Raw genomic sequence first — 5,244 nt, 5'->3', positions numbered from 1 at the left:
ATTAAATGTATTAATTGCATTTGAGTCATAAAAAATTAAATCAGCCTACCTGCTTTGTCTTTCTGAGGTCAAACTGACATAAGGTTTATACCTGCTTGTACGTAAGTAAAATTACTTTGAAGTATTCCAGAAGTGGGAATATCTCCAAGGTTTCCTTACCTTTTTGTACATTACCACACTGGCTGGCAGGAAGCAAATTGTCCAGCATAGCTAGAAAGCAAGATCATTCTTTACATCAGAGAGCATCAACAAAACCTTAGCTGTAAATGAATATTTCGTGTTCCAGGAAAAGAAGGGAGGGGATTGGTAATAAACCTGCCTGCAATGCCTTGATATTAAATCTCCTTTTGGGACATAGGACATCTTGCTAATGCCAGGAGTTATTGCATACATTTTTTCAATAGCACTAGTCAATCTAGCCCAATCTATCACAGACCATATAATGGACATATATAAGAGCATATAATGGACTGAAATCAATGAAAATTTGATATTCATTTCAATGGGAAAAGGATCAAAAGCATGAAAAGTTGCCCAAAAAATCAGGCTATATTCTATATTTTAATTGCTGAAGGATATTAGGTCACCTTTCCTGTTCTGATGCCCTTGTAAAATGTATTGCTTTTGACTTTCATTTAATTTTCTTAAATCCTTTTTTTGTTTTTTTTTTGTTTTTTTTTTTACAACAGATTGGTATTACCCTCTTTAATATACTGGGAGGAAGGGAAGGGAAGTATTTTTCCATGTGTATGGCAGAGATGATAAAGTTATTTCTTATCCATATATTTGCACACTACAGTACTTTTTATTATTTGATGTAGGCTACTGAATGAATTGCACCTTATATTTTAGAACTTATTCTATTTTCCGAAGTCCCAGTCCTGGAAACACAAAATGTTCTTAATTTTAAGCCTATGAAAAATCCTACTGATGTGTGCTGTACCCTAAATCCTTAATGTTTAAACACCTCCACATGTTTGCTGGATCTGGGCCTTACAGGGTAAAAGTGGCAAAGACAAAGCTCTGTGCCTCCATGTAGAGTTTACCTTCAAATATAGTTATAACATAGTCAAATTTGCTTAGAGAACCTACCACGCTGCTGAATGTTACGAATATTTTTAGTAGAGAGAAAACTGTATAATCAACACACTTCCTGCCTTTCAGGGAAACCACATGAAAAGAAAATGCAGTTAGATAAATTAAACCCCAAAGAAGAACTCTCAGCACTGGATGCAGATCTATAATATACATATAATTTGAAAGCCATTGTATTTACATTATATATACTTGGTAACTCAATAGCAGTTCTGAGTATAAAACCTCTAGAGCTGAGATCTTGGAGTAAAATCATGAAACCATGCATGTTAATTAGAGTTTTACCCTGGATATCAGTGAGGCCTAAATTTTACCTTTGAAGCATAAACAGAAATTGATATCAACTTATTTAATTAGTCATACACTTAAAAATAGGCAGATGATTAAGTAACTACCTGCATTGTAGCTTTATTCTGTACCAATGGAAAGTAATGTTAAAAAGCCCACTGATTCAATAGTGTAGGTTTAGGCTGCTGGGACTTATGGCCCTGACCCAGGGCCTGCAGAAGAGATGTAAAACTATTTGTAAAGCATGCTACTGCTAGCATCTTATTACAAAATATTCACCTCTTAATACAACTATTTTCTTTGCATCATTATGTCAAAGTGATGGGAAATTTGATTAGATTCTGAATAGGAATATTCAGAGATTATTATTTCTAATACATTAACCCAAGAAAAAATAGTGGATGGTATAACACTAAAAAACAAAACAACCCCTCCCCCCAATCAATAAATAGGAAACTGAAAAATAGAAGACTATTTTAAGCATTAAAAAAAATAAAATCACAAAATAAGTTGGAAATTGAATTTTTGCTGTGACAATAACCGAAGTCAGTGTTGTGAAATGTAAAACAAAAACTTTGTTATTTGCCCTTGAAACTATGCGAGATTTTGTTTCTAATGGTTTCACCAAGCAGGAAGACTTGGTTAAATACTCTTGTTTAACACTTGTTTAAATGTTTCTTAAGTGTTGCCATTATTATTTTCATTCAGAGGTTTGAGCTGGCTTCTCTGTACTGGAAAATTTACTTTTCTGAATTAATAAATTGCTGCAAAAGCAAATAGTTACCCTTTAAAAAGAATGTGTACACATCAAGCTGTATGTTTTGAAAAATAAATTAACATTGGAAACCAGAAAGAGGACCTTTGTACATATTAGCAACAATGCTTATAGATCTATCATGGCTCACATGAAAGTGGGCCCCCTACCTTTGTGGCGCACAGTCATCGCTTTCAATTGACTGCTGTTAGATCCCTGTAATCCTGAGCCATGGGATCTTGTCCAACATGTTTGCCCCACTTGGTAGGCCTGTTTGTAAGTATTTAAAATGGAAATGAACTCTAATCTTTCTGTGTGTTTATAACAAAGGGTTTTAATCCCTTAACACCAATATTCTACATAATTTTGTTATAAAGTTTATAAAGAGCTGTATTCATCCTGATAGCTTAGATCTTAATGTATCTCTTTGCCATTTGAGAATCTAGACAGTTAAGTTTGGTTTATGGCCTGGTATTATTTACTTTGGCAATGTGCCATGGCAAAGGTATTAAGGCGCACACTCATGGATGAGAAAATACACAGAATAGCATCAATCATGTTAAATTGGTGCATTTATAGTACATTTAAATTAGGACCTTTCCTATTTGTAAAGCATTCACTAAATTGTAAAATATGTTCAAATATATTTTAGTGGGATGATAAGATAAAGATATTTTATAAAAAGACATGATTGCCATTCAATTTGGAGATTATTTTGATCTGAGATGTAAAAGAAATTGTATAACTCAGAAAAAAAATCATTGAAACTCTAATATGCCATACTATTTTAAAGATTACTGCTGCCAATAAATTAAAAACTGATGGCCTGATTCCTCCATGTCTATTTGCATAGAGCAGGGTCTTAAATTGATGTCATCTTAGTGACTACTGTAGAAAGGTCCTACGCAACATAAATAAAAAAGGTAACATTGGGACCTAAATTAATAATAGACACTATTAAACATATAAATTTGAATAAAAATCAAAAGGGCCTGAACTTCTTTTTTGCTTAGCCAGGGAAAATATCCAGTGACCAAATCAGCAATCCAAATTCATATCTAATGCAATCTAGCTAGACTTTTTTTCTATACATTCAATAAATGAAGACATACTATATACTAGTGGCATTCCTTCCTGGTAATTACATTTAAGTTATTTTTAGAAGTTTATGTCACCTCTATTAGCTCTCTCTTTTTTTTAATCTGTAGCATATTGTAGGGCATTTTTGATGTTCTTGGTTTTGTTTTCATGATATGCTGTGTTATGTGCAAAAGAGTGAACGATTTTTAGGATTCTTTGGATAAATTATTGCTAATTTAGAAGACAGAATTTGATGGGCAGAAAGTCTCTTCCAGTCCTATGTCTATGTTCTTAATCTTTGGGTTACAAGAATTCAATGTATCTATCTCAGATGTAATTCTTTATTGCAATTTGGGAGTTACAAGTGTATAAAATGAATTACTGTGTAGATACAGACTAAGAAAACTTAAAGTATTATTACATTGGGTTAACATAAGGTTCAAAGTCAGTATGGCCATGAAATTTCAAGAACTAGCCTTTATATATATTTACTGAAATATATTTATTTTTAATAATTATTAAATGGGAAAATTAATTAAAAATAAACATTCTATAGAGTATCTATTTGTCTAAGTCCACTGAGTTAATAAATTAGAACTCTGCAATAAATTGCAGAGTTACATATGTGGTAAGATTTCTTGTAGGATCTATGTGAACATTAGTGCAATTTCTATAATTTTTTTTCTTGCTGTTGTTGTTGTTATTGACTAATAATAAATATTGATATTTCACTGACACAGAAAGGTCAGCTTTAATATACTTACCTGAAAAAGTGCAGTAGTGCCAACACTCAAACTATTATAGATATAATTTCATTATCAACATTTATGCAAGAGGCATAATTTTGTGGGTAATATCTTTTACTGGACCAACTGTGAGCTTAGGATAAAGTTAGACAAGCGTTTGAATGCAAGGCATTCTTCACTAGGGACCTAACTTTAGCTCAACCATGCAATTGGTCCAATAAAAATATCCACAAAAATCCTTGTCCCTCACATAATTTCTGGACCATCAGAACTGGGTGCGTCTACATGAGATGCTTTACTGAGAAGTAGCATAGTTTACTGGGCAGTAAGCATGTGCGTCTACATGTACACGTGCTTACTTCACAGAAAACTTTGCTAATTGTGACTAAATTTGCTACCTGCAAATGCAAGTAGCAAATTTACTTGAGATTACTAATTGTGCAGTAGCGCTCTTGTAGGCGCCTGACCAGGACCAGATTAGCTCCTGGTCAGCCAGCCACTGAGAGTGGGAGATTGCTCCCTGTCCCCAGGAGCTGCCTGCTGCTGGGGTGGACTCTGTCATTAGAGCTCAGATGGGGACTATGTCCCCCTACCCTGGCAGCAGAGAGCTCCAAGCCCCCCGCTCTGATATTGCGACTGGGGAGCAGGGGGCTGGGAGATCCTTACTTTCCAGTGCTAGCCCTGCGACCGTGGAGTCAGCGCTAAGAGATTAGATCTCAGAGCTGGCACTGGGAGCTCCCTGCATGTCTACAGACACACAATGTAATGTCACTTCAACACTAGCATTATCAGCATTTACTCATCTTTGTTTCTCTTCTACAATACAAATTATTCTAAGTGGACTGTAATAATATTATAAGCTTGTCACAACCCAGTGATTTTGGTGCCTTGGCACAATGGAATTTTCTTGTCACATGAGAGCCTCTTGCACAGCGAGGGTTTTTGCTGCACAGAAGAGCCTCGGTGCAAGAGAGTTCCCGCCAATTTGCAGCCTTCTTTGCAGGGTGCATTTCTTCTTTGCAGCACAGAAATGCACGGTGCAAAGAGTTCCCGCTATTCGAATGCAAATTTGTGTCCCGCTATTGGCCAGTGCTAAATTATTCACACGTGGCGGTTAGTAATTGGCTTGCTGGCCATTTAAAATTCCGTGCGACTTCCGCCCAAGTTGAAGAACTTTGAGCACGCTGCAGAGTGCCTCAGAAGAGATCTGACTTGCGGCTAGCTGATCGATAGACTGATCACCTATCGATCTTTCTTCCCGTCGCCGAGCGCAATCCCAGA

This window comes from Alligator sinensis, unplaced genomic scaffold (genome assembly GCF_000455745.1).
Source record: "Alligator sinensis unplaced genomic scaffold, ASM45574v1 scaffold83_1, whole genome shotgun sequence".
Classification (NCBI taxonomy): Eukaryota; Metazoa; Chordata; order Crocodylia; family Alligatoridae; genus Alligator; species Alligator sinensis.
Note: the sequence above shows the minus strand (reverse complement) of the source record.